We start from the raw sequence: 14379 nt of genomic DNA on the forward strand, positions 1-14379 counted from the left end.
AGTATTAATAATATACATATTCCAAGGATACATATATGTTTTTTTATCAAACCTTTCCAAAACATCTCTAGTCCTTTAGCCATTTCTAAAGAATGTCACAATGAGTGTCTTCTTTATCAAAATAAATGATCTTACCTCTTTAGCTTTTGTTCCTAAAGGCTCATTATATGTGTCCTATATTTCATACCTGTCCAATGCCTTCTCTTCTTTACCTTATACGCATACAATGAATTTCTGTTTTTCTGACTTCTGTTTCCTTTCTTCCCCTTTTCTCTTCTTTTCTTTTCTTTACTACATCTGCAAAATATATATATTTTTATTTCTCTCCCTCTCTCCCCTTCCTCTCAGATTCTCTCCTTTGCTTCTCCACAGGACAAGACAGGACAAGTCTTTTCCACAATTTGGTTCCTTTTCTACAGTTAAATCAGCAAGTAAATCATCCCGCAACCCTCCCAACTGGACATCTATAACAATAATCTCTTCTTGCTATCACTCCTCCTTTTTTACAGAATTGAATACTTCATCTTGGAACAACTCCTCTAAATAAAGCATAATACCCCTCAACCTACTCTCTATTACATTCTGCATTTTGGTATAAGAACTGACATTCACCTCACTTCCTGGTTTATGATCCTCCATTCGGTGATGTTCTCCCAGCCACCACTGTGTAGGAAATGAAATGTATGCACATTCACATTCATTGGCTGTATGGACCACAAGCATGGTAATGAGTAGGACAAGTTCCCTGGTGCCCTGGCCAAATTCCACTCCTCACTAACAATACAACCTTAGGTCTCTCCTTGGCTTTATGAGACTAAAGCAATAAACAAATGTGAATAAATAAATAGAAATAAGTATGTTCAGAATATGGCTATTAAGAAATTCATCTCAACAGTAGAACAAAGTGAAACTTGAGAGGTTACGTCTTGACATCTATTTCATGAATATATAATGAGTATTTTGTAATTGCACAAACATGGTTATTGTTCTTTGCAATACTCCAGGTGTTAACTGTTCCATGTAATACCAGCTAGAAAGAGACAGAATGAAAGTGTAAGACAGCAAAATGTTTTTTCAGCTTTAATAGCTCCAATGGACTATAACACCAAAGAGAAATAAAGAATAAAAAAAGAAACTGTAGGAGAGTGAAGTGTGCTACACCTCTCATTGCCACACACACAAGAAAGTGTGGCAGTCATAATATATTACTGCTTTTATGGCTATTTTTCATACATACTACCACTGTTCTATGGATGCTGCTGTTTATTCTTAGCAGCACTGAAAGGTGCTTAACAAGTTTTGTTCAACACCTCTCTTCTATCAGAAAAGCACTTCTTCCACAATTTGGAACATAAGTGCAACATTCCATGTAACATAAAATACTTATGGAATAATGTTAGCCATTGAATCTGTGAATATTTTGCTGCTCCTTTTTAAAATGTGGGTTATGCTTATATTCTGAGCATAAGGAAATTTCAAAACCTAGCATTACATATTTAGTTAACTGACACCAGAGTAGCATAATGAGTAAAAACATGTATAATAGATGATTTATAACTGCTCATCATGCAAAAGTTATACTAAAGCCATATATACATATGTGTGTGTGTGTGTGTGTGTGTGTGTGTGTGTGTGTGTGTGTGTGTGTGTGTGTGTGTGTGTGTGTGTGTGTATATATATATATATATATATATATATATATATATATATATATATATATAGGTTCATAGGTAGATACTAGGCTATCTGCCCTAGGGCATTTATAAGCCTAGCCAGAGTGTATTTGGCTTCCGCCTCCCTATTAGATTAGCCTACTGTGCCTCTGTAAAGTAGGTCACAGAAGGTACCCTTTTAAGATTAGTTTACTGTGCCTCTGTCTAGCAGGGACAAAGGAGAGATTCCAGGGGTGAATTTGCGATTTCCCATCCACGCGTCCAAATTTCGCTTCAAGAGGGTCAGCAAGGGGCTATGTCTAACATGAAATGGGATTCTATTCCAGAGTGAGGGGAGCCTCTGGGAAATGAATCTGTCCCTCCAGCATGTCCTATTTATTTTTGTGCTAAGGTTTAGGTCCCTGGAGCGTGTAGCTCTAAGGGACTTGGATTTTTTGAGGTGGAGCATGTCCATTAATTCTGGGTTTGACATGGCTTTATACATCAGGCATAGATCGCCTCTGAGTAGGCAAGTAAACAACTGAGTAGAGCTGGAGTTTCTTTAGTCGAGCTGCATAGGACATCTGTTTGTAGCACATGATCCTCTTGGTGAGGTACTTTTGGGGTCTCTCCAGTTGCTGCAGGTGTCGGGTAAGGTACATCCCAAAAGGGGCATTGTATTCAATTATGGCCCTGATGAGTGACGAGTAGAGGGGCACAATGACCTCTCTTGATCTAGATGCGAACCCTTTTGTGATAAGGTGGGCTATATAGAAGGTCTTTCTAACCAGTTTGTTAACGTGATTATCAAAGGAGAGATTACTATCTACGTTGGTCCCCAAATCTCTAATTACTTCTTCCGTACTTAATGGATTACCACCTATGTGGTAATTTGTGGGCACCTTGTTTTTCCCAAAGGGGATGACTATGCACTTTTTAGCATTTAGCTTGAGGCCGTGGTTCTGGCACCAAGCATCCATCTCTGTGAGACCCTTTTGGAGGATGCTTGTGTCAGCTGGAGATTCGATTATGGCCCCAGTTTGCAGTCATCTGCAAACTTTGTCAGCCATAATCCCCCCATGTTAGCCTGAACCTCAGAGAAGTATATACCGAACAAGAGAGGTCCCAGAACTGAGCCCTGTGGGATGCCACTTGTAACTGGTTTGGATTCGGACATGGCACCTGCAATTCTGACCATGTGGGTTCTATCTCTGAGCCAGTTTGCAACCCATCTTGTGATATAGGGGTTGATATTTAAGCTGGTAAGCTTATTTATGATGCCCGAGTGGGGTATTGTGTCGAAGGCTTTTGTGAGGTCCAGGTAGGCTGTGTGGACTACCTTGCCCTCATCTATAGATTTGGTAACTGTTTCAAAGAAATCAACTAGGTTTAAGAGGCAAGATCTGCCCTTAACAAAGCCAAATTGGGTAGGGTCCAGTGTCTGGAGGCTCCCAATGTCTTTGTTTATGAGTTCCATGATAATATGCTCCATAGCTTTACAGACCAGACTAGTCAGGCTTATGGGGCGATAGTTTCTGGGGTCCGTTGTGGCACCACTTTTGTGGAGTGGGACCACTGTAGCTGTACGCCATTCTTTGGGTACATATCCTGTAGTAAGGCTAAGTTTGAACAGTGACTTAATGTGAGGGTTCAGTTCTTCTTGGAGCTCGTGTAAGACACAGCCTGGGACATCGTCCGGTCCCATAGATGCTGTGTTTTTTGCTTTGGAGAGGGCAGCTTTCACCTGTGCATCTGTGATGTCAGGGAGGTTACATTCAGTTGGGATAGGCATTTGCTCCTTTGGGGGGGGGGGGAGTTTGCACTGAATCTGTCTGCCAGGATGTTGGCTATGTCTGTAGGTTTGGTATATTTTGTACCGTTATGCAACAATTCAGAGCATATCTGGGAGTTTCTGCCCATGTTTCTGACATAACTAAAGAAGGCCTTGTGATTATCTTTAGTGTCTAGGGCAATTTTTCTTTTGAAACTGGCCTTTGATGATTTTATGAGGGATCAACGTTTCTTGCTAATACTGATCAGAGATGCCTTCCTTTTTTGGGATTTTGCTCTGTCATGTAGCAGCTTCCTCCTTCTGTTGTATAGCTTATTTATGGCCGGGGTCCACCAGACCGGTCTCCTGTTTTTGGAGGAGTGAGTCTTGGTTTTATTTGGGATAGCACGATCCATGCATTCCTGCAGGTGCTCATAGAATGCATTTGTAAAGGATTCTGCGGATTGGGCTGTATTATCCTCTGGCCAAGGGGCTTTGAAGGATTCCACCTCAGTCTTGAGAAGTGCAAAGTTGGCTTTGGAGAAATTCTTTACAGTGATTTCCTTGGCTGGGGGTGGGGACGGGATATGGATGTCCAGGGAAATTTGTTTATGGTCTGATCTTACCAATGAGGGGTTTACCTCTGGTGTGGAACATAGAGTCCCCATGTTGGTGATGACCAGGTCCAATATGTTGTTCCCTCTTGTGGGAGTGGTGACCAGTTGTTCCATTGCATTAGAGTTTATAAATTCAAGGAACCGTTGGGCGAGGGTGTTTGGGCTTGAGTAGTTTTCCCAGTCAATGTTTGGGTAGTTGAAGTCACTCAATAACATAGTGTTTGGAGAGACCTTCATATTCTCCAGTGTCCTCAGGAATGTCAAGTGGGGTTCCTGTAATAGGGAGGGTGTTCTGTAGCAGGCTACAAACTGAAAGGCAGTTTTGCCCGCTGTTAGTTGCACATGGATGGTTTCCGATGCTTCGTGCAGTGCCACTAACCTGGAGGTGTAGGTATTTTTGATGAATATAGATACTCCCCCTCCTTTTGTGCTTCGGTCCAAGTTTTGGGGCCGAAACACATGGTATGAGTTATAACCTGGTAGTGCTGGGCTGCTCTCAGGAGCCTTGAACCAGGTTTCTATTACTGCACAGACATCGATTTTCTCCATACTGAGGAGAGTCTCGAGTGCGTGCATCTTGAGGTTTAGACTTCTGGCATTGAGTAGCATTACCTTTAGTTTTTTTATCTTTGGGTTGTCTATGGAGGTGGGTTTGTCCTTTGAGCCTTGCCTAAAAAAGGCACTATGGGGAAGGCAAGAGCCTTGGCCAGTATACGAAAGCCTAAGGGTGACAGCTGCAAGCCGTCCCTAGCGAAGCAACGTGGCTTGTCGAGCATGTCATCCCAGGCTGACAGGCACTGGATCCCCTTTGAATGACACCAATACTTTAGCCAATTGTTGAAACTGATCATTTTGTCTTTATACTGTGGCATCATTCTTGGTGAGGGCAAGATGCTACTCAAGGTCAGGGACATACCAGCCTGGGCTACATGGTCAGAGAGCTCCTCTATGTCTCTTTTCATGTAGTCCAGGGAGGTAAGTCTCAGGTCATTCACACCAGCATGGACAATGACGGAGTCATACTTGTACTTGCTTTGGAGTGAACTGAGTGCTTGCGTTATGTGGCGGATCCTGGCACCCGACAGGCAGCTTACAGTGACATTCTCCTTGTTCATTCTGGTGAGTGGGACATCAGTGTGCCGGACAATAGAGTCCCCTATAACAAGTGTATTTGGTGTGTTGTTTGGCCTTATGGGCTGTGACTGTGAGGCACACTGATTTTATGAGATATGTGATTTGTGGGTATTGTTGAGGGGTGGCTTTTGCTTGGATATCTGCTTAGGAGGTCTTTGCTGTTTAGGCAGATTTTTATTTAGAGCCTCCAAGTATGTTTTTGTGTGTTTATGTGTTGGGTATGCAGATGCAATAGGTCTGTGTGAGACTGGAGTTGTGGTGTGGGTGGTTAGCTTTTCCTCCTGACTGACTGTGCCATTCATGGGTTGAGAGAGCTCTGCCTCCAGTTTGGCTGTTTAACTGCATCTCTCACATGTATTAGAGTTTGTTGGAAGGAGGAGAGGGTTGTCTGTGTACATAAGGCAATTGTAACATTGCCTCAAAATTCCCAGATTCACCAGCTGGACTGGAGAGTAACCTTGAAACTGACCCTTGGACATACCAGATTAGTATAGGGAACTGTTTTTTTTAGTAATCAGATTAGGGAAGGGAATTGATTTTTCACTTGATCAGGAAGGACCAGTCGGGAGTCTAATACTTATAAGAAGTCAAGGAGGGTGTAGTGCTTTAGTTAGTTGGTGTTTCCTTATAAGAACTGAGCAAGTGCAGGGCTTTAGAAAGAAAATAGAGTGATTACTTTGAGAGTTTGAACAGTTCTATGGGAAAAAGTGAAGAGCAGACTTTGTGGAGCCTGGAATAGTTTAAACCTCTTAAGGCGGCGCTGCCCGACGCTGCTCAGTGCGCAAAACCGCGCAAAAAGAGAGTTGTAGGGTTTTAAGAGAGAGAGATCAAGGAGTTTAGAATTGACCCAAAATGGCCAATAAAACTACAGTTTCTAGGTAGTAACCACTCCTCCAGGGACAGGCAGGCTGTTCAGTGTTTACCACTCCCACTGGTGAACACAGAGACTTCCCTTTAGCCCAAGCAAGCACTGGCCTTCTAGAAACTTCCAAACAGTTCAGAACAGCAAATCTGTAACTGAACTTTCTTAACTTTCAGAAAGTGGGAGAAAAGCAAGATTTTTTTGTTGTAGTTTAAAGGTAGCAGAGATACACAAGCAGCAAAATAATCACAACAGTGCAATAAATGACCCCACACTTGAGTGCTATGCCAAAAGCAGGTAAAATGCAGTTTTTAGAGAAAAAAACAATTTTAAATTAAGTGCAGCACAGGAAATGCAGTAAACAGGCTCTAGATGTGTTCCAAGTACTGTTACTGTTACAGATATAAACTTTAGCAAGCCGGAAAATGCCAAAAAGTAGGCGGCAAAGCAGTAAAACTTAACAAAAAATCAGAAGAAAATACTTAAAATCACAAAAGTGGCTCCTTTTCTTCTCTCAGCGTTTTCTCCTCTTGGTAGGTGCTTCAGCAACAACTAGCAAGCCTGAAAAGATGCCAAAACCACAAGGCAGCCTGGTTTTAAGAGAGATAGATCAAGGAGTTTAGAATTGACCCAAAATGGCCAATAAAACTACAGCTTCTAGGTAGTAACCACTCCTCCAGGGACAGGCAGGCTGTTCAGTGTTTACCACTCCCACTGGTGAACACACAGACTTCCCTTTAGCCCAAGCAAGCACTGGCCTTCTAGAAACTTCCAAACAGTTCAGAACAGCAAATCTGTAACTGAACTTTCTTAACTTCCAGAAAGTGGGAAAAAAGCAAGAGGTAAAATGCAGTTTTTAGAGAAAAACAATTTTAAATTAAGTGCAACACAGGAAATGCAGTAAACTGGCTCTAGATGTGTTCCAAGTACTGTTACTGTTACAGATATAAACTTTAGCAAGCCGGAAAATGCCAAAAAGTGGACGGCAAAGCAGTAAAACTTATCAAAAAATCAGAAGAAAATACTTAAAATCACAAAAGTGGCTCCTTTTCTTCTCTCAGCGTTTTCTCCTCTTGGTAGGTGCTTCAGCAACAACTAGCAAGCCTTAAAAGATGCCAAAACCACGAGGCAGCCTGGTTTTAAGAGAGATAGATCAAGGAGTTTAGAATTAACCCAAAATGGCCAATAAAACTACAGCTTCTAAGTAGTAACCACTCCTCCAGGGGCAGGCAGGCTGTTCAGTGTTTACCACTCCCACTGGTGAACACAGAGACTTCCCTTTAGCCCAAGCAAGCACTGGCCTTCTAGAAACTTCCAAACAGTTCAGAACAGCAAATCTGTAACTGAACTTTCTTAACTTTCAGAAAGTGGGAAAAAAGCAAGAGGTAAAATGCAGTTTTTAGAGAAAAAAACAATTTTAAATTAAGTGCAACACAGGAAATGCAGTAAACAGGCTCTAGATGTGTTCCAAGTACTGTTACTGTTACAGATATAAACTTTAGCAAGCCGGAAAATGCCAAAAAGTAGGCGGCAAAGCAGTAAAACTTAACAAAAAAATCAGAAGAAAATACTTCAAATCACAAAAGTGGCTCCTTTTCTTCTTTCAGCATTTTCTCCTCTTGGTAGGTGCTTCAGCAACAACTAGCAAGCCTGAAAAGACACCAAAACCACGAGGCAGCCTGGTTTTAATAGAGAGAAATCAAGGAGTTTAGAATTGACCCAAAATGGCCAATAAAACTGCAGCTTCTAGGTAGTAACCACTCCTCCAGGGACAGGCAGGCTGTTCAGTGTTTACCACTCCCACTGGTGATCACAGAGACTTCCCTTTAGCCCAAGCAAGCACTGGTCTTCTAGAAACTTCCAAACAGTTCAGAACAGCAAATCTGTAACTGAACTTTCTTAACATTCAGAAAGTGGGAAAAAAGCAAGATTTTTTTGTTTTTTTTTCTTTTTGTTGTAGTTTAAAGGTAGCAGAGATACACAAGCAGCAAAATAATCACAACAGTGCAATAAATGACCCCACACTTGAGTGCTAGGCCAAAATCAGGTAAAATGCAGTTTTTAGAGAAAAAAACGATTTTAAATTAAGTGCAACACAGGAAATGCAGTAAACAGGCTCTAGATGTGCTCCAAGTACTGTTACTGTTACAGATATAAACTTTAGCAAGCCGGAAAATGCCAAAAAGTAGGCGGCAAAGCAGTAAAACAACAAAAAGTCAGAAGAAAATACTTAAACTCACAAAAGTGGCTCCTTTTCTTCTCTCAGCGTTTTCTCCTCTTGGTAATATGCATATATTTCCTGGAGATTTAATAAAATCCATGTAGGCATAGTGTAAAGCCTACACAGAAGGTACCATGGCTGTGTATGTGGTAACCCTTCGGTAGTGCACCATGCATATTAATGAAGGCGCATTACTGAGGGAGATCTGTATCTCACTGTTATTGAATCAGTGTAGGGAGTGTGTTACTGTGTGCAGAGATGAGTAACACACCCTCTGCAGTGTCAAAGTGCCGGATATGAATGTATGCATATGTAATACAAAGTTAATTTGCTTTAATTTTTTGTTTTTGTGTGTGTTTGTGCGACAACACCCCTAGCAATGGACACATACCAGACATCTAAAAATGGAAACCAGATGCATTTAATTATGAATGTGAAGGCCAATTTTAATCATAGCTGAGTGGGTTTGTGTGATGCACCGTGGTGCTCCGCTGTGCTTAAACATAGTGGTGAGATATATGTAAAAGTATAGGAGCATTTCAGATTGCTATGTAGCCAAATGGTTAGAATAGCAGCCTTATGTGCAGTAGGTGCAACGTTTGAATAACAGACAGGCTATTTTGTAAATACACATTAATAGACTTATTTTAAATCCCCTATTCAATTTTTTTGATTACACTGACAGGTTATTAAAATTATTTTGGAAATACACATTTATGAAAAGTACTATTAAACCTTGTCTGAATTTTGTATGAATACAGAGTCAGGTTATTAAGCATTTATGTTCCAAATATAGCTTATGACAAGTATGTTTTAACCCTTGATTGAATATTGTATGTATGCACGGACATGTTATTAAGCATTTAGGTTGCAAATACACATTATGAAATGTATTAAATCCTACTTTTCTGCACTCAGCTAAGCTCTGCTAAGCACAGCTAAGCCTTGCCAAGCACTGCCTAAACAAAGAATGTTTTCGCACTGCTTAGCTGGATTGTGCATTGCTAAGTGGTGTGAAGCACTGCTAAGGAATGCCAGTTTAAACATTGCTCAGCCCAGTTAAGCTGGGTTTTGCACTGCTAAGCATTGCTAATCATTGCCAGTTTAAGCACAGCTCAGCTTAGCTCAGCAGGTTTGCTCGGTGCTAAGCAAAGTGCCTCATTTTTTTTAAATTGACCAATGGTGGTAAAGGGTGGGAAACAGGCTTATTTAAGTGTATCAGGTGGGACTGCAGCCATAACCTGTTGGAGTTTGAACTTGGCAGGAGCTAAGGCCGTAGTTGGAGAGGGTGTGCACTTCCAGGTGCAGTGCTGGGGCATTCTGGAGTCCAGGTTCATGGTTAGACTCATTGTGAAAGACCATGTTGTCCGGCTGCTGCAGGGCCAGTTCCAGGGATTGGAGTACAAGCCAGAGGCCTAGGATTGGCTGGCATGCAATCTCACCAGTGCAACTAGTAGCCTCCATACAGGTGAGCAGGTGCACCATCATTATGATGACCTGAAGCATCAGAAGGGGGATCTCTTGGCCACCTAGGTCCAAGATGCTTGGGATGGGAATGCCCCATGAGTCTGTAAGTATTGTTAGCACTGTTTTACCAATAGCTAATCTGAATGTGATTGGCAGGTATGCATAATGGTGTACTTCTCTCCCTACAGTTGCAGGGGAGAGAGCCCGCAACCTAGAGGCCCATGCAGGGTGCTTGGCCAGGTTGTGCCGTGAGTGTGGTGAGTACAGATTAATGTGCAATCTATAGTCAAATACACAAGATAAAGTAGTTAATTCAATGCCAGTTGGTACATGCAGTACAGATTTGTGTATTGCAATGAATGTGGACATAGGCCTATATTGCAATAATGACTACTGCCAAGTAGATTGCAATAAGCATTAGAGCATGAAAGCTGATAATGTTAGTGAAATAAAGTTTCTACTGCAATAATTGTGTAATTACAGCTGTATTGCAGCATCTGCATTATATCAACTGTTGTGGGATAAAGATTGGACAGTATAACAATAGCTGCATGAAGGCACCCCTAATAAAGCTGTGTTGTGCAATATGTGGGTAAGCCAGGCTGTTGTTCATGAAATCAAGTATGACAGCTACTCTGATATAAACACACAAAGAATACCATTAACTGAGTCAAGGTTAGCTAAGAAAGAGTGTTATGCTAATACTAAACTGTAGATTTAGAGCTGTTATACAAGATATATGCATTATGGCATTTTTTCTGCATTAACATCTGAAGCAATACCAGGAATACCCTAGGTATATTGTGTATATCAGGATTGTTTTGTGTTAACCACTGGATTTTAGCTATATGCATTCTTGCTTCTAGGTATAGTGCTGCAGGCAAGTATGAAACTGTACTGGCTTTAGTCTGCAAATATACTATCTGCAACTGTATATAGGTCAGGTAGCCAACACAATACTCTGATATGGTTTGTACACATCACAGATATTTCCACCCACTAAAAATGTATTGTGTACACCTGCATTCTATGTATTAATGTACAATTTATCTAATATCTTTGTCATGCATGAATCTCATGCATGTGTGTTCAACTGTCACTGCATTCCTGTATAAAACTGCACTACTATTATCAGGTCAGATTTTGTTTCTAGGTGAGCTCTAGTCAAATATCAGTCAGTCAATAGACAGCAGTGTTTCAGTAGCTCAGTTTGTTAAATGCAGTGTCTGATGTACATTTTGTCACACACAGACCAGGGTGCAAAACCAGTGACAAGTACTAATAAATATTACAGAATCAATTATGTATTGTTAACAGATTTTATCCCCACAGGAATTACAGGTAAGTGGGTACAGTAGCCCTTAATATGGGTTAAAAATTTGTGTGTTCAGATGTAACAGACTGTTAACAGCATTGATCAGGAATGTGATAAGACATCAAAAAATAAAGGCAACAAGTGCAATACTAATAAAAGATAATACGATAAATAAAATGTGTAATCTTGGTATGGCTGCATGCCTGGTATGTCTGTGAACATTTGCTGATGGTCTAACCCTATGCCTGCCAAGGATGGCATGATAGTTATTTACTCTCTGTACTGTACATGATGCATGTCTCTCAAGTGTCACACTGTCATGGACTGTAATCACTGTTGCCTGATCCCTGTGCCACAGATCTAACATGACATGATTATGTCAATACCACAGTCACACTACACCAGGCACCAGTACACCTTGGTAGTTAAATAGGTCCACCTGACATGTAATAGTCCTCTGTAGTTGTGTACCTGCAGGTGTTACTGCTTGGCCCATACTGTCCCATGTGGATAGCTTGAGAAGTATGTACATACTACAGCAGCTATAGGGCACTTTTATACATAATGGAAGGGTAGACCTGTAGGCTATATAACAGTACTGTTTCAAACCATATAGCCTATACTGGTATTAATGGACTGTATTTCACTCTCCCCCCACCCCTTATCTTCATGATAGTTTATTATTGTTATACATTTGTTATGGTTTACTATTAACATATGTTGTTCACTTAATGTTATGCTGGGCCTTATGTTTTATTATTGTTATGTATTACAGTGGTTGCATTCTAACATATCTTGTTGAATGACCTATGTTGTTGGCCTTATGCAGTAACTGTTACTGGCATACTGTTACTATACTGACTGATATCTTATTTATTGTTGTGTTCCATATATTATGCAATGTTATGTTACTGGGTTATTTGCAATGTTCTGGCATGCTGTTATAACTAACTAAATGTTTTGTTCATTACTAACCTATACACATTAAAATACCTCAGCACCACGGCTCGACTGGGTAGGCCAGTTTGTGGTAATCCACCTACCTTACTTTAGCTAGCCATGGAACTGGGTCCCAGCACATCTGGGACCTAAGCCGGTGGTGCTCGTTCCACTGGACCTGCACCACCTATGGGTTGAACTGCCTCAGGGGATGAGGTCCATCTCCCTTGGGAGTGGGGTGGTGGGTGATTCTCACCCATGATCAGCTACTGGTGATGGTGCGCAGGATAATTAATTGTGGGTATGAGCAATGCCTGGACTGCATTGAGGGCAGACTCACAAATCTGGAAGGGACTGGTGGCCCTGGCATCCAGCCTCCAGGCAGTCACCTTTGGGACAGTGAAGGATCAGTGTTGACTGCCCATGGGTGAGGAGCTCAGTTACACTGCTGCCGTCTCGGAGCACATGCACCTCTAATTCCACAAAACCCTCCCTGTCCAAGGTGATTACCCCCTCATGTGTCACACACCACCCCTGTATGCTGTCTTGTCTTTCTGCAAATGCAATCTCTCCTACCCAGCCTACCTACTCACGCATACCTATATCCCTTCCCCAACATTCAACTCTCTCCTTAAAAAAAATGGGCTCCTGCCCCACAAAAAATATCAACCCATACATGGCTCTCCATTTTGTACATGTCAGCTAGACATAACTAATTTGGTCCAATTGGCTTGACAACACATTTATGTTGTCCTCATCCCTGTCTCTGGGGTTTGAGGGTCCAAATTCATGTCCATAATCGATAAAAATGCTCACCTGTTGCTGTACAAGAAATGAATAGCTATGGTCCTTTCCTACACTCATTCTGCACATCCCTACCTGCCTTTCATTATGTTTTCCCCCTGCTTTCCCCCTGTCAACTACAGCACAGTGCATTAGCCCACTAGGCCACTCAGCTCTGAATTAAAACAGGTATTTCCACCAACATATCCTGATTGACACTGACACACTGCAAGTATATATAATGGGAAAATTGTCAGTGTGCTTGGGACTGTGATGCAGACACTATACCAGTACACAGCCAAATAAATAATAATGGATGCACGTGAGGCCTGTGATAGCAGGTATAGCTGTCAATTGCTCATAGAACAAGGGATCCACACAACATCCATACATAAAGGGGTGGGGGGGGTCAAGCAACAGGGACATGTGTCACAGTCTGCCACTACAAATATACAGAGCTGACAGACCAACAGCTACTGCAGCAGCATGCATATTCTGATGAGTATGACATCTGACACTCACATGTATCTTCCGCCTTACTGACCTCAACCCACAATGTTTAACAATGAACTGTCAGATAACCACAAGGTCATCTGACAATGGCCAAACATACCATGTAAAACTGTGGACATACCTCATAAATCTCAACAGTATTTGTACCTACCCTCTGTACTGCTGTAGTCTCCACACCTCAGTAACGTCCATCAGAAAGACTATGAAAGGGGCCAAGACCTACATGAATGCCTTAAATATTGCACTGTTGTGTCTTATCATTGGCTAATGTAAGTGCAACCCAGATATCCTGGATGCAATTAGCAAGTCTGAGCCATGGATTGGTGCATAGGCAATTGCCTGTTAATGAGCAATACCTACAAAAGGCAAACACTTGCCTATGGAAAACAGGTCTGTAACTTGATTTACCAAGACAGACTGTGATTTAAGAAGCATTTTTCTTGAGGATTTATTCACAAAAGGATTATATCACTCTACTGGGTATGTATTACAACTCCCCATATAATGGGATGCAGATTGGAGGATGCAGTTCTAGGGAATAGGGATTAAAACAGAAGGCCTGTAGTACCTCTCTGGGAGTAAGTATTAAAGCGAAAAGAAACTGCAAAAACAAAACACCATGTACAGGCTCCAAACCTTCTTAATATTCCACAAGCTAAAATACACTGTTAAAATGCAAACAGCACACTACTACAATCCAAGCTAAGCACTTTCACTTAGGTCAATCCCAAGCTTCATCAGAACATTGAATAAAAACTGTTAGTCCCATTTATACAGATTCAAACAGATGTTAACCCATAGTTGAATCTAATGTATAGTTCATTAGATTAAATTAATCACAGTTCTCTATAACTTTCTCTTCATCTACCCATCAGTTAAAACAAGTAATATATGTATTACTTTAACTGGTTCATTTATATAAAAACAACCTTTGATAAAATAAATACATTTTATTTAAAAAAAAAAAAAAAATATATATATATATATATATATATATATATATATATATATATCATTCTTACCATTCTAGAGCTTGGATGCCCTCAGTTTAAGGACACTATTAATACTTAAATGGTCATTAAGACCAGCCCCGGGATTCATGAAG

The sequence above is a fragment of the Protopterus annectens genome, chromosome 3.part1 (genome assembly GCF_019279795.1).
Source record: "Protopterus annectens isolate FY-2018-M chromosome 3.part1, PAN1.0, whole genome shotgun sequence".
NCBI lineage: Eukaryota > Metazoa > Chordata > Ceratodontiformes > Protopteridae > Protopterus > Protopterus annectens.